We start from the raw sequence: 25,475 nt of genomic DNA, 5'->3' as shown, positions 1-25,475 counted from the left end.
CCCAATAATCTAGAAATGTAGTACTCTGGCTGAGTTCTGGACAGGACTATGCCAGATGATAGACTTCTGTGTTATATTCTCGATATTACAAGTTCTACATGTGCAGTTAGCAGAGACAGCCTCAGTAGTTGATCAACAGAATTTTCTAGGATATGTACAAACCAAATGTCAAATAGTTGGGATTTTCAGATCCAGTGCTTTTGGGGAATTTTATTCTATTATGGAAATTGTACTGAATAATAAATATAGTGATTTAAAACATTATTATGATCTCTAACTGTAGGAGTGTAGGCTTTTAAAAATCCTCAATTCTCTCAACTCTAATTTTATTTGTCTCCTGTATTTCTTCCTCTTCACTCTCTCATTTCTCAAAGTAGAGTTCTCTGGCATTGAGCCACTTGCCTAAAATCATATCATAAATCACTGAAACAAGAATCCCATGGATTTTGTTTCTTTGTGTTACTTCTTTTGAAGTCTAGTCTTCGATTTATATAGTCTTGCTACCATGTCTGGTGGATTGGTAAGCTTCCCTAGGACTGCAGTCAGTCCATAGCCTACCATTCTATAACCCAAACAGGCACTGAATGAGATTAATAGACAAAGATATGCACTAATTTTATTCATTCAACAAATATTTGAGTGTCTGCTATGTGCAAGTCATTGTGTTAGATCCTGGTTAAGATCCCTTAAGAAACAAAATCTTAAAAATCTCAGAGAAAGATAGCTGAAGATTATTCTTTTCCAAAGCAAATTTTCATGGGCATTCATTAAGTACTTATTATGATGTGATCAGGATCCAGGATTCTTCTATCTTAAGATCCCACAATCTTTAGTGCTGCCCCCCACAAGATCATCACCGAAAGGGGAGAAAATATTGGATACTTAACCTTTTTTTTTTTTTTTTTGCTTAGAAGTAATATACATAAATGTCTGTTTCCATCTCATTAGCTAGATCTAGTCATATGGTCCCATCTGAATGCAAGGGGCCTGGGAATAGTCTGTGGCTATGCAGACACTTCTCAGCAACAAATCTATACTATGGGAGGGAAATATAAATCTTGAATAGTCAACTAGTCATTTCTATGTTCTTGGCTCTAAGTTTAAAACTCTAGGTGGAAGGATAACTAATAAAACAAGACAGGCTTTCAAGCATTCAATTCTTCTGAAAGCTTGTAGTATAGAATAAAATAAAGGCAACAGGCATGGTTCTTAGAAATAACTAGTTCTAACCACTGTTGCTTTGAAACTCCTACAGCATTATTTCACAGATAGTTTTCTGTTATGGAGTTCTATTATCACTGTCATCATTACCACATCTGTTGATGTGAGTGCCCTTGAAATAAATGAGTGACCAAAACCACACTAATTTCAAGTTTTGATAGACTCATGGGGCTAAATATTGCTGTTCACAGATTTAAAAGGATGACAGGAGGGCGCCTGGGTGGCTCAGATGGTTAAGCGTCTGCCTTCGGCTCAGGTCATGATCTCAGGGTCCTGGGATCGAGTCCCGCATCGGGCTCCCTGCTCCTTGGGAGCCTGCTTCTCCTTCTGCCTCTCTCTCTCTCTCTCTCTGTCATGAATAAATAAATAAAATCTTTAAAAAAAAAAAAAAAAGGATGACAGGAAAGTAAAACATGATTCATTTCAACTTCTTGCTGTGGTAGTATTAAAAGAGCTATACAGGTCTAGATATGTGAGATGAATGAAAACAGGACTATCATTTAAGGTTATTCAGGTTGTGAACTGCAGATAGTAGGGACACCATTCACATTATAGACTTTGTTGACAGTGTCCTCCTAAAGTTATGTGGCTATTCAGAGGACCTGAATGAAAATTTTAGCAGTGGAGTCATTAGGACAACAATGTTTAAACACAATTTATGATGCTGTAATTATAAATTCACACTGGGACCCAGCAGATAACTTTCCTTTTAGATTTTTTTAATACAAGTTTTCTTGAATTTTCTTCATACAGTATGTAAGGAAGTCTTGCATTTCATGTTCCTATGGGGAAGTGGAAAGTAAAATCAAAGAAGAGAGTTGAGTGTATAATGAAAGGTAAAGAAACAGAAAATGGAAGGGTGAAGAAGCTATGACATTTTGAGAACTAAATGAGTAGATGAAGAAACCTCTCTAAGCCTCTGATCACTCATCTATAAAATGGGAGGCTTGGGCTAGGAGGTCTTTGACATTCATTCTTGTGTACAGTGTTCAAAAAAAACCATAGAATGTAGAGCAACCTATTGCAGGAGTTGCTGTTTTACCCAAGAAATATCCCATAAAACAAGAAGAGTAGTTCTGTGGCAGAAAACATTTTTCTGGGAGTCAGAAAAGCTAGATTATAATGCTGGCTCTGCTGCTAACTTCCTATCAGTTATTTCACCTATCTGAGCCTCATTTTATCCATTTCTTTTTTTCTTTTTTAAGATTTATTTATTTATTATTTATTTATTTGAGAGAGAGCCAGAGAGAGAGCACAAGCAAGGGGAGCAGCAGAGAGAGAGGAAGAAGTAGGCTCCCTGCTGAGTTCAATCCCAGGACTCTGAGACCATGACATGAGCCGAAGGCAGATGCTTAACTGACTTTTATCCATCATTTTATCCATTTCTGAGTCTCAGCTTATCCACCTGTAAAAATAACATTAAAATAAAAAATGGTCTATAAGTTTATTCCTACTCTTAGTATTGTAGAATTAAGAATGGATGGATGTTTTTGGCCTAAAACAAACAAAAAGGTCCTGAGTGTCATTGAATCTGCATTGGAGTCAGATAGGCTGAGAAAAGCTCACCAAAGAAGAAATATAAGTGAGAGCACAAGATGATCTTTTCAGTTACTCCATCCTAGGTGTCACTGCTTATAAAATTGTATTAAATTCTTTAGGTATGATCAAGTCAGTACAGAAAACTGAAATGCATACCACCCTTCTGATAGGTTTTTTGAATTCTAAATCTGTAGAAAGATTTCTTTTGCCGATGATTAATTTAGTTTCACCTGGTTTCATTGTTTACCAAGCTTTCCTTGGTTGGCTGATAATCATCTTCAAAAATGTGTTCTGTATTCTTGAAATTTGCTAAAAGAAGAAAACTTAAATGTTCTCACCACAAAAAAAAGGTAAATGTGAGGTTATGAATAGGTTAATTAGCTTGATTGTGGTAATTATTTTACTATATTTGTATTGTAAAATATCACCATGTATACCTTAAATATGTGCAGTGTTTGTCAGTTATACCTCAATAAAACTGGGGAGAAGAGGCTAAATAAACAAAAAATGTGTTCTGAATATCTCCTGATATTCAGGAGATATAATGACTACTATTGTAGTCATTTTAAGCATTAACAAAAGTAAAAGAAAAATAGGCCTGATCTCATAGAGCTTTGGGTACTTCCAATAGGTGAGGGAAGTAGCTAATTGGAAAGGTAATTTTAAAAACTAAATTGTAAACCTGGCTTCAGCACACCTGAAGGTCCTAAACATGTCATGTGAAGGAACATGAGTCATATTCCTATTAAAGAACATATAAAAGATACTCATTAAATATTTGTAGGTTGAATGAATGTGCCTGGGAAAACAAAATCCACCTGCAACAAAAGCGGCTAGTGAACAAAGCTGTCAGTCACTGTTATGGGTATTAGTGGGAAAAAATAGTAATAACGCTAGCCCCCTTGAGAATTTCTAACCATATCCCTGCTCTTGCAGTTTGGATTTTGAATCCATATTATATATGTAATATAAGTAACTCTAAGAGGAGATATAAATAAAAATATTTCGTGTGGGTAACAAGCACCTCTGGGGGCCAGCTAAATGGAAATTCTCTTGGTAGGAAAGCATCCTCAACCAAGGGGGCTCAGGATACCTAGAGATTAACTTCAGTCAGATATGAGATTTTAATAAGAGATTGCCAAATGCATAAGGAAACAAACTGATAGCGAGAGTCAGCAAAAGAAAGAGGAGAGAAAGGAAAGAGAAGAGGGAGGCTAGGGAGAGAGATTGATTTAGATTGCCAAGAACTTTAGATATTGGAATTATCAGGTACTGAATATGAACTATGGTAGTAGTCTCATTATCTATCGATGTTTAATAACCCCAGAACTCAGTGACATAAAACAACCAGTAGTTATGCTCATGGAGTCTGTGGGTCAGGAACTCTGGATTTGGGGAATGGTTTTCCTTGCTCCATGTTGCCTGGGTCCACAGCTGGATGACTGGAAGGCTGGAGCAACTCAACAGCTGGCTGCTGCAATACTCTGAAGGTTCGTTCACTCATATTTCTGGTGGTTCATGCTGGCTGTGATTGAGGCCCTAGCTGGAGTTATCAGTCAGAACATCCAAATGTGGCCTCTCCATGTGGCCTGGACTCCCTCACAGCATTGTGGCTGGTTCCCAGTGCGTCTGCGGAGACAGGCAGAAGCTCTATCACCTTTTCTAACCTAGCCTCAGAATCATGCAGCATGACTCCTACAGGATTCTATTCAAAAAAGAAATCAGTCGGTCTCTTGCTGCAGCAACGTGAGTGGGAGCACCAGGCGCCGGGCTCGGAGCGGAACTCCACGAATCGCTTTAAGAAAATGGCAGACAAGCTGGACATGGGGGAAATCGCCAGCTTCCATAAGGCCAAGTTGAAGGAAACGGAGACGCAGGAGAACACCCTGCCAACCAAAGAGACATTGAGCAGGAGAAGTGGAGTGAAATTTCCTAAGAACCTAGAGGATTCCCCACGCCCGTCATCTTCGAGACACCCCAGTCGTGATGTGGAGGAAGAAGAGCCACCTGCAAGATGGACACGAGCGACAAGCTGCACTGTGAACCCGGGCACTCCATGCCGACGCCACCGGCCTGCAGGTCTCTGAGGGGACCCCCCCCCCCCAATCGGACTGCCAAAATCTCCGGTTTGCCCTGGGATATTATAGCAAATTATTTGTATGTTTAATGAAAATAAAACACACCTCGTGGCAAAAAAAAAAAATCAATCACAAAGGCCTAGCCAGGTTTGGAAGAAGGGAAAAGAGACTTCACCTCTTGATAAGGGCTGCTGTCAAGGTTCTGAGAGGGAATTTGGAACCAGAAACATTGTTGTAGCCATCTTAGAAAGACAGTCTGTTACAATAGGTAAAAACATTTGAACAAATAGAAGATAGAAATGGGGGAGAGGAATCTTGAGATAATAAACTATTAAAATTAACCAGTTAGATTTGAAAAAAACTAGCTAGATCTTACAGAACTAAAAAATGTGTGATTTAGAATTTGAAACTCAGTGGATGGATTAAATAGCAGATTAAATATCTTTAAAAAATACTTAATGTGCTGGAACACAGATTTTAAGAAATTACCTGGAATAGGGGTGCCTGGGTGGCTCAATTGGTTAAGCATCTGCCTTTGGCTAGGGTCACAATCCCAGGGTCCTGGGATCGAGCCCCGTGTTGGGCTCCCTGCTCAGCAGAGAGCCTGTTCCTTCCTCTCCTCCCTGCTTATGCTCTCTGGCTATCTCTGTCTCTCCCTCTCTCCCTCAAATAAATAAATAAAATCTTTGAGGAAAAAAAAAAGAAATTACCTGGAATATATTATGGAGAAATAGAAGGTAAAAAATATGAGTGATTGAGATATGTAAGACAGTAAGAGAAGGCCTAATATATGGGGTTCAAGAAGAAAAGGATAGAGAAAGTAAGGCAGAAGAAATATTTGAAGATGTAATGCAGAATATTTGCTAGGATGTATGAAAGATATGAATGCTCAGATTCTGGCAATACTGTGAATCTTAAGAAAAAATAAAAAATTCCATGCCTGGATAAATAATGAAATTACAGATAAAAAGATGTCTTAAAAGCAGCCAGTGGAAAAAGTTACTTAGAAAGAAATAACATTTAGGGGCGCCTGGGTGGCTCAGTTGGTTAAGCAACTGCCTTCGGCTCAGGTCATGATCCTGAAGTCCCTGGATCGAGTCCCGCATCGGGCTCCCTGCTCCGCGAGGAGCCTGCTTCTCCCCCTGACCCTCCCCCCTCTCATGTACTCTCTCTCTCTGATTCTCACTCTCTCAAATAAATAAATAAAATTTAAAAAAAAAAAAAAAAAAAAAGAAAGAAATAACATTTAAACTGACAGTTGACTTTGCAACCACTATAGTATCCAGGAGACTGTGAAATAATACCTTTAAAATGCTGGTAGTTAAAAAAAAATAAAAAATAAAAAAATAAAATGCTTATAGTTGGTACTGTCAACTTAGAATTATGGATCTAATAAAACTATCTTTAAAGCATGAGAGCAAAATAATGTTCAGATGTTTTCTGTTTGTTTTTTTTTTAATAGAACATTTCACAGATGGACCCTCATTTAAAGAACTTCTGAAAAATGTGCTTCAGGAAGAAGGAAATTCTTCTCAGAGGGAAGGTCATCAAAGAAATTAGTAATTTTCTATATTAAACAAAATAATGTCTAATTGTAGGGTTAAAGAAAAAACTAAAATATACTATACAATAGTAGCACATAAATTGGAAGGGGTTGAACGGAATCAAAGTCTTAAATTCTTATAGTGTTTGAGAAGATGGAAAATACATTGTCAAGTAGTCATGAAAGAATTTTAAGGAAACCACTAAAAAAAATAGAAATAAACTCCAAACAAGTAGAGCAAAAAAACTATTGGAATAAGAAAAAAAATACAGTCCAAAGGAAGACAATAAAGAGGGGGAAATAGGCATAAAGTTAGATAAATAGGACAAGATAGAAGTATGAATATTAGTAAGTAGCAGTGGGATAAACTAACCAGTTAAGTGCTTCACAACTTACTTTAAGAGATTACTATATGTTTAATGTGAAAATCCCCAGAAAAAGATAATAGGAGAAAGGAAAATTATGGGTCATTCTTGCCCAAGAAAATGATTGTAGTCATGAATTGGTAGGAGGGATCATGGCAATCATCAGACCTACAAAGGATATGGTGCCTACATCCATCACCCCTGATTTCAGAATGCCTACAAGGACACATTGTGCTGCCTTCTGGTTTATTTCTTGGATAGAGGTTGGCAGGAGGTCTTCGTTGATATCATCCCATTTGAGGCTGTCTGTTAATATTCATGACCTGAGGCTGCTACATAGCACCTGTGTTATATAACAGCACCTTTTTTATGACCTAAGATGTCAGTCTCATGAGTAATGAGGTGCTGGTGGGAGTTATTGAGGGATTGAATGTAGACTCTTAACCAATCCACAATTTGCAGGACATGAGGCGCCATCATAAAGAATTAAAGTGATTCTTCTCTGTTGCTATGGACAGATTACACTCTAATTCTGTCTCTGATAGTTTATGACTACTCTCTGAGTAGTTAAAAATGTATTTTTAATAAGCCTTAGAAAAGCAATTTATTTTTGCATGGGTTAAGCCTTGCTCATGTCCAGAAATTTTCAAAAATCAGATCTGACCTCATAAAACTTGACCCTCCCAAAACAAAATCTAAAGCAATATTATGTTTCCCGCTTTGAATACAGCAGATCTACCTGTCATCTATTCACTAGTATCTTAAAGCTTGAGTTGGCCAATTAGGTTAAAGTTAAAAAGCTTAGATTTGCCTCTCATCTTTTCCTTCTCTATGAGAACTGTTATTGAGTAAAGGAAAAAAGAAATGGGATGAAAATCCTTCATCCCATTAGATTTAGGTTTAGGATTATGATTAAGTTGTATATCTGAACTGGGCAGAGTAGATGTTGCCTAGTTATAAACTTTGGCTGATTCCTGGTGATGAGGAAGACAAGTGCCAAAGTGATGGAAGTCCAGAGCAGTTCCTCAGGTATTCATGCGTCGCTTTCTTGTCTCTGAGGCAGCTGCTGCCATCTCACCTCCCAGTCCCTGCAACCCAGGGGCAGAGGTGCAGCCCCAGCACCCCAAGAGCACTCTGCCTTCTCCAGCATCACTGCTGCTGCTCTTCTTCATCCTCTGCAGAACCTCTCCTTCTGCGGTACCTGTCTTCAAGACTTTGGGGAGAGCAAAATGATCTCCTCATCTAGAGTGGGAAGGGAATCAGGCCAGGGGCCAAGAAAAGAGAGAAATGGAGAGAGCAAGGGACTATAAAACATCTTTTCATGCTATGAACACAGGGCAAAGCATTGTGCAGTGATTTTTTTTTTTTTTTGGAGGAGGGGTAGAGTTTTTTTTATCTTAAAATGATGTCTATTTAGAAAAAAAGAGATGGTATCATTTACGTCTCTTGGACTAAATTTGGAGTATACAGAGAAAGGAAATAGGAAATCAGTTTCAGGATTAGCTGATTGTTAGTACAGCTGAGAAAGCACTAAAACACACTCTTTCTGTGCCAACAGTCCTGTGGACATGTCAGGAAATAGAGATTGTAACTTTTTTATTGTCTTTTGAATTACAAGAAAATAGGAAATAATTATTCATTTGCTGTTTTCGGAATTCCTCTGCCTGATTTTTAGATTGCAAGTGCCACAGATGCTGCTGGTTAGAAGCAGAGATTGCATTTTTACAAAAGAATTGTCTTGAAATTTTTCTAGCAAACATTATATTCTATACATCAATCTATGTTGCTCGTGTTTAGCATGACTAGAGTAGGTGAGGAGCAAAACCAAACTCTAATGTGCTAAATTAATTTGACCTTTAATATTGCTGTTTATGCTTTATTTTCAAGTATTCAAGATGCCAGTTTTATTTTGGTTTTCTATGGGGTGATTGTGAACTGTATAAAATGAAAAGAGCTTGCCGTTTGTGTTTTGATTTAAATCTTGGTCCTGCCATTTATTAGCTGTCTCATTTCCTCATCTGTATAGAAGGAATAATATAACCTACCATGTAGGGGTTTGTGAGGATTAAATGGGATTATTTATGATAAGCTCCAAACACAACACGTGGTACCTAATAGATACCAAATAAATAGTGGAAATTATTAATTATTCGTGTAGCTGTCTAGTAAGGGATCTGAAATTGACTATGGTTTAAGGTTGGATGAGAAACCTTGAAGAAAAAGAGAGCATAATTCTCATTCAGACAGAAGTCCAGGTGGTACCCTGGTGAGGTCAATGCCCAGCCAGCGGTCTGTGAGCTTTGCAGCTGCCAGTGAGAACTACCTGAGAATTAAACTCTGTTCCTTTTTTTTCCTTCTAAGGACTCCTAAATCTCATAAATTGAATTGGAATGTCAATAATGCAAACCTTTTAAGGCCAGTGGATATACGAAAAGATCATGAATTTTCTAATCCTGGCTCTCCAGTTTGAGGGACTTTGGTTTACCTCCTCACTTATTAAATTGGAAAAAAAAAGTATAACTCCTCCTCCAAGGTCCAATGAGGTAGTGTACGTAAAAATGGTAGCATAGTGACTGATTCACAGTGCCTCGTGCCTGTGTTCCTTGTTCTCACCCACCCCACCTCCCACACTCACCTCTGGCTCCCCTTTCGTGTTGAAAAATCTGCTGTTTTCTAGCAGGTCATCTCTCACTTTCGAGTAGATTCTTTGTGGTGTCAAGGCATGTTTATGGAGCAACCCTGGAGCAGAAAGCTCTGCCAATCACAGATGTGCCTTCTGGAGGACCTGATGAGCCCATCTGAGAGCCTGGAGGAAGTTTTCCAAGAGAAAATGTTTATTCTTAGTTGTTGCTTAGGAAACAGTGGGCTGATCTCTGCTTCAAGTGGCTTACAATTCACTGACAAAATATAGAAAAATTTAAATGTAAAATTGAGAGAAGAAAAATTTGCACACACATATATAATATTGAGCAGGCTCTTGTTAATGATTTGAGGATAATTCCTTTTTAAGTTAGACTAGCTTTGTTAAGCTAGTCTTTACAGGCCCATAGTAATGCAGGAATCCTCACATTTTCCCTTGGTTTAATTTTCAGTACCAGGCTGTCCTGATAGGTAGCTTTTTAATAGAGAATAGTAATGTTCACTAACATTCCTCCCACTCACCAATGAGACCGTCATGGCACTTAACATTATTAATAATAGTCAAAGTCTTACATAATTTAGTGTTGTCATCTGACTTGGCACATCAATAAACATGGTCTGATTAGTTCCATTTGCTTCTAAAGCTTCTGTAGTCTGTGGTGAGATGTCATCCTTTATGATAGCTGTGTTTTGATGACAAAGAAGTGTTTTTGTTCTTCTAAAACTCTTTTGAAGGACTTCTGGAAGAATCTCTCTCTCCCTTATGAATACTTGAGGAGCTACTAGAGGAAGCCACTGAGAAGTGGATAAGTCTGTGAGTTCTGGACTTGCCACCCTCCTTGGCTCAGCTATATATTGCCTACAGAATGCAAGCCCCAGAGCTTTCACCTATTTATTTAAGAGGCAGATAGTATAATTCCCATTATGCAGATGAGAAAACTGAGGCTCGGTGAGGTTAAATCATATATCCAGGATTGAATTGGCTACAACTAAATAATAGAATTTTAATCCCCGGACTCTGACTTCAAGCCCAGTGTTCATTCAGCTATTTCACATTATTAGTTAGGGAAAATATGGGTTACCAAAAAGGAAACAATGAGTTTTGCAACTGGAGGAGAAAGAGTGTATTTGAGCCCTAATACAGTACACAGTGGCTACTAGTATTGACAATTTAGCACAAGGGGCAAAGAACGTTTTCCAATACCTAGAGAATAGATGTGATTCTTATATATAGGACAGGCCTTGGAAAAATGGATCTGGCACATCAGTTCTTTGAATGGCCCAAGTGGTCAAGGAGACAGTTCCTGAATTGGCACAGTGCATGTGGATGCCCACAGCAGACTCTCCAGGGCACAAATAGGGGAATGCCTTGTGGAAATAGAGCCCAGAGCCAAGGAGACTAAGAGTTGGTTTTGTGGATACAAGGGATGAATGAGACTCACCATATGTGGAAGCCACTAAACCAACTCACCAACTCACCAACTCAATGTATACCTTGAACCAGCTGTTAAGTGTCTTTGCTTAACACCTAGCTTAGTTCAGGAACCCACATTCAATAAAGTATTTTCTTGCTTGCCAAGCCACTAACATGTGACTGTTTTAGACTTTCTAATTTTTAGTAAGAATATTGAGATCTATGTGCCAGGGATCATTCTTCGAAGTGAATAAGATCATTAAGATCTCTGCCCTCTTGGAACTTACATGCTAATTGGGGAACCCATACAATATGGAAATTAAACCTTAGAAAGAACCTTACAATGCAGAGATCCAACAAGATTATTGTGATAGGTGTGACTGGGTAGCTAGTTTGAGTGGTGAAGAAAGGCATCTCAGTAGGTGACATTAGGCTAAAATCTGAATGACAGGGGTGCCTGGGTGGCTCAGTCTGTTGAGCATCCAACTCTTGATTTCGGCTCCGGTCATGATTTCGGTGAGATCAAGCCCTGCGTCAAGCTCTGCACTGGGCGTGGAGCCTGCTTAAGATTCTCTCCCTCTTTCCCCCTAGTCGTGTACTCTCCCCCCCCAAAAAAAAACCTGAATGACAATAAAAAGCCTGCTCTGCCCAAGTGAATAAAAAGGGACATTCTTGGTAGAAGGACTAAAGGGGCAAGGACCCTGAGGTGGGAACATGTTCAGGATTGTTGACGAACAGCTAAAGGGCCAATGTGGCTAGAGTGTAGTGAGGGAGTAGACCAGTGGAATAAGATGAGGTATAGAGGGGGGTGAGCAAGAGCAACAAATTTGTGTTTTATTTTTAGTGTAATGAGGAGCCATTGGAGAATTCGAAACAGAAATAACATGATATGCTTTGTTTTGAAAAGATAGCTATCTGCTTTGTGGATAATTGATTATTGGGAGTGGAAGTGGAGGCAGGGTGACCAATTAGAAGGTGATTATAGTAGTCAGGCCAGAGATGGTGATAGCTTGAACAAGGGTGGTAGTCACAGAAATGGGGAAACAAAGTCAGGACACATCTTGGAAGTGAGGCAATAGGACTTGCTCATGGATTGGATGATACAGAGTGAGGGGGTCACATTTAATCAACCCTGGCAGGCAACAAGGTAAAACATGTCCTAACCATTAATTGTATAAGCTGCTTGTCCACACTTGAGTTGGTAAAGAAAATGGATCTGTGAGTCTTTGTTGAATTTGGGTGCTGATGGCAATAACTGCATCATCTCTAGATCCTGGAATAGTTTAAACAAATGGACAGCGAGAAACAACAAGGGAAAAATTGGGACTCTCTTTGGAAGTGGTAGCTGTTTTGTTTCATTCATTCATTCATTCATTCATCAAATATTTAATATCTGTTAGGTGTAGCTGAGGGCTTAAATATAAAAAAAAGTGAGAGCTACTAGGAAGCTTGCACTCTTGTGTCCTTGTAGGAATCTTCTCAAACAGTACACCTGGAAGTTACATATTTGGATTGGGATTTCTGTGGACACCAACCCGATTAATATTTGCAACAGATATAGCAGCCCTTTGGTTTCTGAGTTGGTTGTGGTCTTTCTACAGCCGGAACAATTTAGACCTTCTTAATGCACTTCTGAAAAGAATGCTGGAATCTCTACTCTTCCTGACTGAGAATCCATGATTGTTCTCTTCACACTCTCACTTACCTCTTCTTATTCCTGAGACTGACTTGTATACAGGGGCAGAAAGTATTACTCTTTTCCTGGAAGTATATAAAGGGTGCCTAGAGTGCCTTGCTTTTCCCTCACACAAGATCCAAGCTGCATTAATTTATCATTGAATATTTCCATTTTAAGAAGCTGTTAATTCTAATAAATGTTGATGGAGATTTGAAGCCCAAACATTTTAATAAAGTCATAAATCAAGAAGCTAAAGAAGCTTTCTTCACATGTCCTCACACAAAATTAATCTACTGGATAGAAGGTTTCCCACAGTGTTACAGCGACTGCTTTGGGCGGACAGAAACATTCCCAGCTTGGGTTTTAGTAAGCTATGGTCGTTGAAGTGCAAAAGTGATATGGAGAAACTTAACTCTGTAGTTCAAAGTGTCAGTCGCTGCATGCACTTCTCTCCTCAGATTCTAACTTTGGTCATACCTGGCCCTAAAGTTGCACATATCAGAGGGTGAGCATCACTAACAGATGTCTTTGTTTCATTAGTTTATCCCTGCCCTTTGTAAATGCAGTAACCAATGTACCTACCATTCAGATCAGGTCCCAGGTTAATATCCAGCCTTCACTCTGCATTGCCTCATATACTCATCTTTGGAATTCTGCAGCTATTACCTTTATGTGTTGAAATGAGAAAGTGTCCTATTTATGGACTAAATTCTTCCTAATATTTTTTCAACTGTCTGAAAATATTCCCTTATTTAATAATCTCATACTTACGCAGTTTCCTTGGGCTCAGTGGATCTCTTTCAACATATTATATCTGTTCTATATAGTGTCATGTATTATTTAAATGCATTTATTATAAAATGGGACATGCACAAGCTTTGCAGATTGCCAAAAAGGTTGCCCTCTGGGCAGATTTTCTTATGAACTACATAACTCATGAGCTTTTCCTCCTTCCTACTTTCATATACAGAGCATCCTGGTACCAGGTATTCCCATAGTAATATAGAAAAATTGTTCAAAAAAAAAGGGGGCGGGGAGAAAGAAAAACAGCACTGAGCTTTCATCTCTACTGCTTTAAGTTTCTGTGAGCCCACCAACGAAGACAGAGGGTCTGGGGAAAGCAGGGAACCCTATCCCCATTTCTATCATTAGAAATGAGTGTTGTGATATCTGTGGATTTTGAGTATTTGGTTCCTCAGGTATCTATCTAGTAAGTGCCTACTGAGTGTCAAGCCCCACTGCCTGCTGAGGATGCAAGCAGGAGGAGATGTGGTTCCTGTCTTAAATAACTGTGGTCCAGTAATCCTACCCCTTTCACATAACAGAGTTGTTTTGCAAAAATCTTGACAAAAATTCCAAATAGAATCCCTTTTCTGCCAGGCATCTTTTTTCCAAATCTCCTGAGAATGGGCTCTTGGCTTATTATTATAAAACAAATTTTCATTCCAAATACCCTGCTAATGTAATGACAGTGAGAACCACCATTTGAGATACTTAAGCCTTCCAAAGTTTTGGAAGTTCTCTGCTGCTATAGGTCATAGAGATGGTGTATAAAACTTTGCAAGCCAATTGCTTTGTCCTGACCCCTTGAGGATACCCCCCAGGTAAAGTGGAGAGCACCAAAAAGAACTTCAGGCAGTGGTGAACTGGAAATGCTTGTAGTTTCTTGGAGAAAAATAATCAAAATACCATGTGGTAATTTAAAGGGAATAAATTGGAGTGACAAGTGAGAAATTAGCTGAATTATATTTTTCTGCATAAACAATTAAGTAGCAAGGAGCATTTGTATCATCTGAAGCTAAGTTATTGCTTAAATGTGTGCCACCTTTGAAAGTTGTATCCGTTCTTTTGGTATGCTACATATGCTACTGTTTACTACATTATTAGTCTATCCTAATTATAGTTAGAGTAAATCTGTTTAGTGCTTGGAGAATCTGCCTTATAAGTGTAACAGTGAGATTTCTTCATGGATCTGAAGAAATCTTCTGGCTCATAGATGAGCTCATGATTTTTCTGAGTTATTAAGATAAACATTAAAGAGTATTCACTGAAATGAAAAACAGATTTGTTGGTTTAATGAGTAGGTTATAATCTTGTGTTTATGTCTCCCAAAGGATTTCTGTGAAATAGTTCCTTTCACTTAAATTCAAAAATGATTCATTTTATATAGTATTTTTGTGGTGAATAAGAAAAATCCTTACAAAAATAGAGTGTTAGAAATTCTTAAAATTTGACCTCCCTCAAATCCCTGAACACTGCATCCTTACTTTTGACTCATTGGAAGGGTGAAAAATTCTGAGTGGTAATACTTAGAGATTCCATTGATACTAAAAAATAATATTCACTAGTTTGAGTTTGAATTACATCATTCATGCCAGCTTCTGGAAGTATGGACTTTCAAACAGCAAGTAGCCCAAAGTTAGCAAGGGAAGAGTGAGAACACACAGATGATCTCCAGCCTGAGTAAATCTAAGCCTGCAGGCAGCATTTGAATAAAGTGGAAAAGTTAGTCAGTCATGCTGCCCTTCTCCAGACCACGCAACCCCTGCTAGAAGGCAAAGGATAGGACATCTGCTGCCAAAGTCACATCCAGTTTGGAAATGATTTTTTTCTTCCTCTCAAGCCTGAGATAAGAGAAGTTAGCTCTGCTGTTTCAGAGCATTTGTTTGATATGTTCATGGTGTGGTCAGTATCTCATGCTACAAAGAGGATAATCGGTGATTTGTGGAGTATTGGGATTCTGGAGGTGAAAATTCTTGGAGTTTAGATACTCGACTTTAGAGAAATAGATAACGGTATTGATTCACCCAAAAAAGGCTATCCTTTAGACTGTTTTCCCTGTTGGTAATAGATTACTTCAGCTATCCCATTCTCTTGTCCAGATTGCTCATGAGCAAGAACCTCATTTATAGCTGCTTGTCTGTGACTAGGTATTGATTCTATGAAGTTGGAACTATGACTTTCTCAGGGGGAAGCCAGCTGAGACTGAACTTATGTCCACAGATGACAACACCATTTTCTAGCAAAGATAACATCTTCTCCTCTCCCAAGTTGTCATTACATTCTGTTCCTTTCTGCTTTGGGTACAAATCATCACAAAGAGATGCAGTAGTGGTGTTCTAAGCACATATCCTGGCTTTTAAAACAGTCCATGATATGGGTCTAAATCTGTTTGGAGAAAAAGATGAGACCACGAGTGTGCAAAGTACTTACCACAAACAGAACTGGACTTGATGATTATCTGTAAAACAGGCAAGGGAGAAATTACCTAGCTTACAGAGTTGCTGAGGGAACTAAATGAGAGAATGCAGGTATGCCAATCAGGAAAACAGGAAGCAGAAATCATGCTAGATGATAGTTCAAGCAGAAAGGGATTGCACATAGGAGTTAGGTGCTTATGAAACCACTGGAAATCTAAGAGAACAAAAATCAGGAATTATTAGGTTCAAGGACACACCACTGTAGCAGCAATTCAGGGGTCAGGAACTACTCCTTTTGGACTCCAGAAACCACTGCAATCATGTGTAAGCACCAACAAAGCCATAACCAGGATACTGAAATGCTGCATACAGCTGCCTCACTGCTTCTCATTCTGAGCAGGACCTGTTTTACAGATGTGCCAGCATCTGTAGAAGCAAGACAGTGGCCTCTTGCTTGCTTCTGTCTTCCAGGTTTCCCACAAGCATGTAGTATACATCTCAAACATTGCTATACACAGTAGTCTAGAGAACAGGATTTTAAGCTTTTCAACCTCTCCAGCTAGAAAGAGGGTAGAATGGAGGTTGGGAAAATCAAGTCACATTATTTACCACAGCAGGAAAGTACTTAACTCAGTACCTGCTGAATTCTAGTTATATTACTGATGCTTTTGATATTCAGATGTAACATAGTACTTTTAACCCTGATGTCTCTGCCCTCATTTCCTAGAGTTCTTTGGACAAGTTGATTTTTTTTTTATGTTATGTTAATCACCATACATTACATCATTAGTTTTTGATGTAGTGTTCCATGATTCATTATTTGCGTATTACACCCAGTGCTCCATGCAGAACATGCCCTCTTTAATACCCATCACCAGGCTAACACATCCTCCCACCCCCTCCCCTCTAGAACCCTCAGTTTGTTTTTCAGAGTCCATCGTCTCTCATGGTTCATCTCCCCCTCCAATTTCCCCCCCTTCATTCTCCCCCTCCTGCTATCTTCTTTTTTTTTTTTTAACATATAATGTATTATTTGTTTCAGAGGTACAGATCTGTGATTCAACACTCTTGCACAATTCACAGCGCTCAAGTTGATTTTTAATGACACCCAGATGACTGAGGGGTTGTTCCTCCCCCAAGACTTAAAGTTGGCACTACTGGCTTGGGAGGCCCTATTGATTTGGTTGAGACTGCTGCCAGAGCTCCCAGGGCACAGTCAGGACCAGGTTGTTCATGGAACATACAGCTTTACTTGGGGATACCTCTCATTAGCAGGTAAAATCAAGAGCCTCAGCAGTTCCAGGAGAGAAGCAGTTTGGTCAATATGCTATAGAATTGTGCTGTCCAATATGATAGCCACTAAACACATGTGGTGATTCAAATTAATTAAAATTAGGGGCACCTGGGTGACTCAGTTGGCTAAGCATCTGACTCTTGATTTCGGCTCAGGCCATGATCTAAGGGTCCTGGGATCAAGCTCCATGTAGGGCTCCCCACTCAGGGGGAGTCTGTGTGTCTTCTCTGCCCCTCCCCACTGCTCACGTTCTCTCTCTCTCTCTCTCTAATAAATAAATAAATCTTTAAAAAGTAATTAAAGTTGAAGTTAAATAAAATTTGAAATTTTCATTAGCCACATGTAGTAAGTCGCCACCATAATGAATGGTACAGATACAAAATATTTCCATCAATTGCAGAAAGTTCTATTGGACAGCACAGTTAGAATATGTCTTCACATGTGAATCACAATTTGCAAGCCTATCTCTAAACTGTACAATCTTCATAATTTTTTTTAAATATTAATGGTATCAAGTATCATTTTAGGACCCCAATACATTCCCAGTCTGCACCTATAGTCTAGCACTTTTACATGACCCACAAAGCTGTCCTTTGTGTTTGGCAAGGAAAGCTGGGAGTATGGTGGTGGCTGTTTGATACCTCAGTGACCAGTTGACTGTTATAAAAAGTTGGTTATTCTTGGTTGGGCCAGTTTGGCATAGATCCACTAGGAATCATCAAAGCCAGACATAGGCAAGACAGGATCCTTTAATTATGTGTCCTTTTTTTTAATTTAACTCCCTCCAGACAGAAGCTTCTTCTTGCTTGTAACATTCTGTATGCCTTTGAGGTTTGATGTTTTACCTTGAAACTCTAAACTAATTCATTTAAAAATTTGTCCTTGAGGGGCACCTGAGTGGTGCAGTTGGTTAAGCATCCAACCCTTGGTTTTGGCTCAGGTCGTGATCTCGGGGTCATGAGATCGAGCCCCGTGTCAGGCTCCGCACTAGGCCTGGAGTCTGCTTGAGACTCTCTCTCCCTCTGCCCTTCCTCCTCCCCGCCAGCTCTCTCTCTTTCTCTCAAATAAATAAATCTTTAAAAAATAATTTAAAAATTGTCCTTTAGTTCCCAATCTGTTAGTAGACAAAAACATATATTTTGGATTGGATGTGATCATTGTAGCCTGCACTATAGGGCAGCACTCATTTGCAGATGAAATACACCTATCCTTGCATCATTTGTTGAGGCTACGGTGCTGTGATTCTGAGTCCTGTGTGCAAGAACCTTTATGGCCAATATCCCTATCAATCATTCTATAACTACAGGTGTCTCTCTCCACCTTCCATTCTTGGCAAGCACAGATGTGTTGGGAGAATATCCCAAGTTTGGACTGCCAAGTAAGGAGCTGCAGTGGAGAGATATCTACTGAGCTTCTGCAAAAAGTCTAAGTGAGACCATTGAAAACAAATGAAATATTCATGCTGTTTTCTCCTCCAGGTTCTGTAATTCTCTTATATTAATTCAGATGACAACAAAGCTACATATGTTATTATTTGGTTCTCCATAGAAGTACCTTCACCACCCTAGAATTTTACATTACGCTTTTAGCTTTTCTTGAAAGTAGCTGTAAGTGTCCTGCACTGCTTTTTTTTTTTTTTTTTTTTCCCCTGCACTGCTTTTTAAAAAAAAATATCAAAGACACCATTGCTGTGTTGTTTAATGGCCTCTTACTTAAAGACTTGGGAGACAGGGGGGCGGAGCAAGATGGCGGAGGAAAGACTTGGGAGACAAATTCCTCTTATAGTTCAATACGAGGGCAAAAGTTGTCTTTACAGATGAACTTACATGCTACCTCTTTCAAATGTTTAAGAGTTGTGCAATTCATTCAAATCTTTTTTCCTTGGCTCCAAGGAAGTTCTAAAAAAATTTTTTTGTTCATTTGCAGTAGTTCTCCTAGCCTAGATTATCTGGTATAATATCCCCCACCCAGCCTTATCACTTTTACCTATTATTATACCTTCTTATATTTAAGAGTTTCAGTTTTTGTTATTGTTGGTTTTAGTAATTTTTTGTTCTTATAAATATCCTATTATCTTTGGACATAGATTAAACATCAATAAACCAGTGAATAGCAACTTGGATATGAGTAGTCACCTATGGAGGCTTTTAAAATGTGTATGTCTGGGCGCCTGGGTGGCTCAGTCGGTTAAGCGACTGCCTTTGGCTCAGGTCATGATCCTGGAGTCCCTGGATCGAGTCCCGCATCAGGCTCCCTGCTCAGCGGGGGGTCTGCTTCTCCCTCTGACCCTCCCCCCTCTCATGTGCTCTCTCTCATTCTCTCTCTCTGAAATAAATAAATAAAATCTTAAAAAAAAAAAAAAAATGTGTATGTCTGGAGCTTACCTCACAGCTAGTGAATCCGAATCTCTGGGGCCAGTACTGGAGTGTGTGTGTATATATGTGTTCTTTTAAATCTCAACAGGTAATTCTGATGTGTTCCTTTAGTTAAGAGCCATTGAATTTACTCAGTGAATGAATGGTGTAATAAAACCTGGAAATTAAGCAGTTAATTAACTGAGTCATGGCTGGCTTGTGTGAGATGCTGGGTCAAGCAAGTAGTGACATATGCTTAAAGAACTTTGAACATAAAGGGATATAGTTGCTGTAAAGTCATGATTCCAGGGCAGTTGACTTCATTCATTTGTTCATTCCAGCTATGTGCTAGGTACTATGATTGGCACTGAGGATACCAAAATGGTACAGTCCCCTGCATCTAAGGAGCTCACAGTCTAGTGAGCTATGAGACATATAGATAATGACTAGACATTATAATAAATACAGATATGGGGACATGCCCAAAGCATCAGAGAAGCCCAAAGAAAAGGCATCTGGCCAAATCTTTAAGGGAAGAGGTCAGTGAGGGCTTCCTGAAGGAAACATCTAGAGATCTGGGTCCTAAAGGATGATTAGGAGGTATCAAGATGAAAAGTTTTCCCAGAAGAGGGACCAGTGGTTTGTGGGAAACTGCACACTATGTATAGGTCGTCTATTGCTGCACAACAAATTTCCCCAAAACTGAGTGACTTAAACAACAAACTTACTGTTGATCTTACTATTTCTTATGGGTCAGGAATTTGGAAGCAGCTTAGGTGAAGGGTTCTTGCTATAGGAGTCTCATTTGGTTGCAGTCATCTAAAGGCTTAATTGGGACTGGAGGATCTGCTTCTGAATGGTTCTCTCACATGGCTGTTGGCAAGAAGCCCCAGTTCCTTACCATGTGGGTTTCTTGATATGCCTGCCCATGTGTCCTCATGATAAGACAACTGGCTTCTCCCAGAGTAAATGATCCAAGAGAGGACAAAGGAGAAGCCAAAACTTCTTTTATGATCTGATCATGGAAGTCACACAAAATTCTAGTGATTACACAGGTTAGTCTTATGCAACATGGGAGGGACTACATACAAGGGTAGAAGACAAGGATCGTTGAGATCATCTTGGGAGCTGGCTTCCACACATGAACATCAAGCTTAAGATGTGGGAGTGGCAGAAGAATCTGTCAAGGTGCTGAACCCAGCCAACCATGAAGGAGTCCAAAGGCCATCATTAAGAAGCTGAGACTTTATTTGGTAGGCAATGTGAAGCCACTCAAGGAGTGATAAAAAGAGAATTGATGGTGTCAGATTTACAGTTTAGAAAGGGCTCTTGGAAAATGTGGAGAAAGAGTTTGGAACAGAAGGGCCAGTGAGCTGTCATAAATTCCAGTGAGATGATGCAGACCCAGGCCAGGGCAGTTTTGGTATGGAAATGGAGACCTTTGCTATGTGAGCTCCATTATGGAACATAACGCCAAGTAGCAATGGCATCACCTTAGAGCTTGTAGAAATCAGGATTCCAGGCATCACCCTAGACGTACTGAACAGAATCTGATTTATATGGACCTAATAGTTTGAGAAGTACTATTATAGAGGATGTAGTAGAAATAATTGGGAATGTGAGTGCTGAGGGAAAAAAAGGACAGAAGTCCTATTTGCTCCACTTCAAAGCTAGAGAGCACATTGTAAACATTTTTACCTGAACCTACAGAATGAGTCCAGAGAGCTTTGTATATGCAATGTCCCTGTTAATGTGATACAAGCTAATAACAAGAAGACGTTCTCTTTTATTATAAATTGTAGTCATGTAAGTGGTGCCAACAAAGGAAACCTACAAAATGTTTCCCTGTTATGAAGTTTTATATTATTTTTCCAACCAGCTTATCTGTCTTGTCTGAGAGTCTGAAGAACAGGTACCTAAATTCTCAGAAAGGAGGCCATGAGGAATGGAATAATATGATAACAAGGATTTGGAAAGCTACGACATAATGCACATTCTGGAAAATGTCCTGATTTTCAGATGACCTTTCCAAGCATTGTCTTTTCTGGAATCAGATTTGGGAGCCAATTAACTGCTGGGACTCACACAGTAAATGTTTGCCAGGAAATCCATTACTTACATTATGGTCAACAGGAGCCACCACCCAGTGGCTTCTGCACTTGTTAAGTACAAGTGCGTTGTGTGATGTCTGCAGGCTGGCAAGCACCAATTGTCATGTGCTGTGTGTCAATCTTGGCTTTTTTCTTTCATTCCTCTACCCAGTTCTTTGCAATTAGGAAAGTTATACAAATGAATTTGTTCTGGATCTTAGAACTTAAATACATATGCTAGCCAGTTCTGCAAAGAAAGAGGAGGGAGAGGGGGAGGGAATATGAATGAATGACTGGAAAGGAGAAGAAGGGAAAGGGAAAGAACCTCCAAAATACTTATAACCAAGCATTGGCACAATGAGAGTGCTTTATTCATGGAGGAGGAAGAGTTTCCAGTGAGTTACTGATCATTTATTGAGTCATTTTTAACTGGCTCCTTACAATGCTATGAAGTTACCCATTGCCATTTAGAGTGATAGGCAAGTCCCTGACCAGTAAATCTGAGGCTGCCAATAATTATACTGCCTTAGGTTGTAAAGCTCAAAGCTGCCTGTCTCCTATAAACTCCTTTTGTGGGATTCCCAGGGATCATCCCTAGTTGCAACTAGGACTTTCTCAATTGTACTGCACCCCTCCTGAGCTTCAGGGGCTTCCATGTCAGTACTCCCAACCCAAACCCTAAGTGAGTATTGAGATCCACTTTCTCCTCATGGAAATGAGCTAGTGAAGAGGTAAGAGATGCTAATTAAGATCATTCCCAACTATTTTGTGAAAGATAAACTTCATTTTCCTCTTTTTGGTTATGTCAACATGCCAGGCATCACATCCCTATTCCTCAGAAGATTTACTTTTGGAGATATTCTTTGAGATTCCAAATAATCATGTATCACAGAATTTGCAAATTACCCTCTCCCCCAGTTCCCAACTTCAGCTTTCCTGGTCCTCATTACCCTACTTTTCTGTATTTCATCCCATAGTACTAATCACCTTCTAAACTACAGTATAATTTACTTATCTTTATTATCAAGCTCCCTCCACTAGAATATAAGCTACATAAAATCAGGAGTTTTAGTCTTTTGTGTTTATTGCTATACTCCTAACACCTAGAAAGTATCTAGAACATTGTAGGTATTCAATAAATATTATTTGAATAAAGATCCCAAAGGACCGTGAAACCCATTTTTTGCCTTTATCTAGAGATAGAGATTAGAATGCTGTTTGTGACTTGCTGAAGGTCACACAAGTTTGCAGAGGCAAATGTAGAACTCGAACCTAGATATTCCTCTCAAGCCTGTGTCCTTTCCACCACCCCCTGCTGCTTTTGGCTGGTGGAGATGGGTTGGGGACTGGAGGCCATTGGTCCTAATCCATAAGAAGGGACTTTCTGAGTCCTGCCCAGAAATAGGCAGGTATAATGGACATCTTCTCTCAAAAAGACCCTGGCAGTTAGATGTGGCTGAAGCTTTTTGTTTCTTGGTCATATTAGCCAATTTTTGCTGCTAGGATTTTCTCCCTTTTTGAAGAATGCCCCCACATATATACACACAATTCCCCAGCCACCCTAAATCAGCACATAGCTCTGTCAGGAAAAGAGATATAACCTCAACCCCAACCTTCCTTGGTGCAGCTTGGGCAGAGGAACTGGTGATAGAATTATTGAGGTGCTAATGCTCCTCTTCTAAGCCATCCCATTGGAAAAAAAAAACACACACACACCATTATTTTGACCTTTGAACCATCCCAAGATACTATTTTTAGTGACTTTGGTTCTTGCCACTCCTAGTTACTTCAGATGATCACACAACCTAGCACTGTACCCCAAAACTGTACCCCAGCATCTGGACAGTCGTGCCATGTGCTTTGCCCTACCTTGTACCACCCTCACCATCTCTGAGGGGCCAAGAAGGAGAATTGGAGAAACCAGGCAAGATTGAGCAAACTAACTGAGGAAAGTCAAGAGTTCTATATAAAAGGAAGAACTAGGAAACAGGAAGAGGACCAGGAAATAGGCAGGGCTTGACAGCCTGCCCTGCAGAGGCAAATTGTCTAGGGAATTGAATCAACTACATTAAAGTGTCATTAGAAAATATTAACTTTTTATCCACCAAGTACTATGTTCAAAACCTCTCTCACAAGGCCCAAAACTTCCCTCTTATAGGGCTATCATTTTTCAGTAGAAATACTCAAATTTAGTGGTTCAAATGTCATTGCTTAGAAATGATTTCTTACATGATGTTGGATTTCTAGAGAAAAATATAAGTCTTTCTGCCCATTAGATGCTGTTCATAAGAGAGAGAGACCAGGAATTAACAGTATGGTTCAGTTGGCTTCACAGGATTACCCAGCTAGTGTGTGGGTTCAGGAAGTGTCTCATTTGCAGGGAAAGAGTGATTAACACACCAGGTACTCCTCTGATTCTCCTGGGAGTTAGAGGAGGTAAAGCTCAAAGATTACATTTACAGACTATCATGAGCCAGCCCCTACCTAGAAACAAACCAAGTTTGTTTTTATCATTTCATCCTTCTCTAGCCCACAGGCTGGTCTTATTCCTGCCACCTTACATTCATTCATCTGAATCACTGTTGTGTTAGGCTCTGTGTTAGGTATGCACCAAGGAGGCAAAGAGGAGTCCTACACAACCTCTGTCTTTGAAGACCTCAAATGGTTCATAAAGATGTAAGTAGGTAAGCAAGTAATCAACAACTAATGGCAAAATTAATGCATGATAATAAAAATACACTGACATTAGGTTGTGTGCTCTTAATTCTGCTTTAGGAGCTCAAGCAGGCCTCTGAGAGGAGTTACCATTTGAGCTTCATGCCTTATTATTTCCCTTAAGGCCATCAGATTCCCAGATTCTCATCAATAAGCCCAAATAGGATATTCCCTCACTGAGGACTTTTTCTGTCTTTTTTTCCTTAGAAAGAAAGAGTGTGCTGGATCCTCTGACTCTAACTTAGCCATGTAGGAACACTATACGCATTTTTCTAAAAGTGGATTTATTATAATATCTGAAAAGAGACTTCTGGGAAGTCCCTTGAGGTGCAGGAAATCCCATAGACCCTACTCTCATTACTACATAGAACCATCCAAGTTTAGACCTGAACTGACCTTCCAAATCAACTTATCCTGTTTATAGTTGATGGGCATCAAATCCTCAGGAGGCTAAAGGACTGCCCAAAGTCACTCAACTAACCATAGGCAGAGCCGAGTCTAAGACCAGGCCACAGTTTTGCACTTTTAATGGTATTTTATGGGTCCCTCCAAGGAACACACATCTGTCAGTGTAGTGGAGTGAATAGGAATGGGCATGACACTAAAAAAGGGGGTGATATGTTTCAGATATTACTGAAATCCTAGAGCTGGAAGGAACTCTGGAGGTCATCTAGCCTACCTCCCTCATTTTCTTGATGAAGAAAGAGAAGCCAGGGAACTTAATTTTTTCAACCAGAGGAGGTACTACCTTCTATAGTAACTTGTAAATGTATGTGATCATTTTTGGTTGTCACGATGACTAGTGAGTGATACTGGCATTTAATGGGCAGATGCCAGGAATGCTAAACATTGGAATGAGTGGAACAGCCATACCTGATGAAGACTCACCCAGCCCCAGATGTCAATAGCACATTGAGAATTATGAGATTTACATGCCTTTGCTTAAAGCAAAAGAGGCTGTTAGGAGCTAGGAGGGGACTGGCTCTGTGGTAGTTTACAGAGCAGTAGTTCACTGTTGTGTGTGTGTGTGTGTGTGTGTGTATGGGGGTGGGTCATAAACCCCTCTGATAAAACAACTTCTTTGTGGAAACCTTCACATACACATGAACTTTGCACTTAATTTTGATTGGCCCATGAGCCCATTTAAGCCCATCCATGGACTCCAGGTTAATAACTCTGGCCTACAAAGACATAAAGGTAGAAGAAATTAAATATGTATATATTTTCTCAAGGATAAAACTGCCTAATGGAATGAATAATAAATGTGTTTTTTTTTTTTCCTATCAAGTGGGCACGGTGCTATCCAGACTATTAGACTGTCTTTTGTTCATTCATCAGGAGCCT

The 25,475-nt window shown here is 39.5% G+C and overlaps 1 long non-coding RNA gene and 1 pseudogene across 1 annotated transcript in view; both read left to right on the top strand.

Annotated features, from left to right (window-relative positions):
- Positions 1-6,336, top strand: part of LOC110570741 — a 237,521-nt gene extending 231,185 nt beyond the window's left edge. Inside the window, exon 4 of the long non-coding RNA XR_002479744.1 lies at positions 6,301-6,336. This is a non-coding gene — a long non-coding RNA (uncharacterized LOC110570741). The remainder of the gene's footprint in view (positions 1-6,300) is intronic.
- Positions 4,566-4,696, top strand: LOC110570740 (annotated as a pseudogene).
- Positions 6,337-25,475: the final 19,139 nt, after the last annotated feature.

This window comes from Neomonachus schauinslandi, chromosome 1 (assembly GCF_002201575.2).
Source record: "Neomonachus schauinslandi chromosome 1, ASM220157v2, whole genome shotgun sequence".
Lineage (NCBI taxonomy): Eukaryota > Metazoa > Chordata > Mammalia > Carnivora > Phocidae > Neomonachus > Neomonachus schauinslandi.
This window is presented reverse-complemented; position numbering and strand designations above follow the sequence as displayed.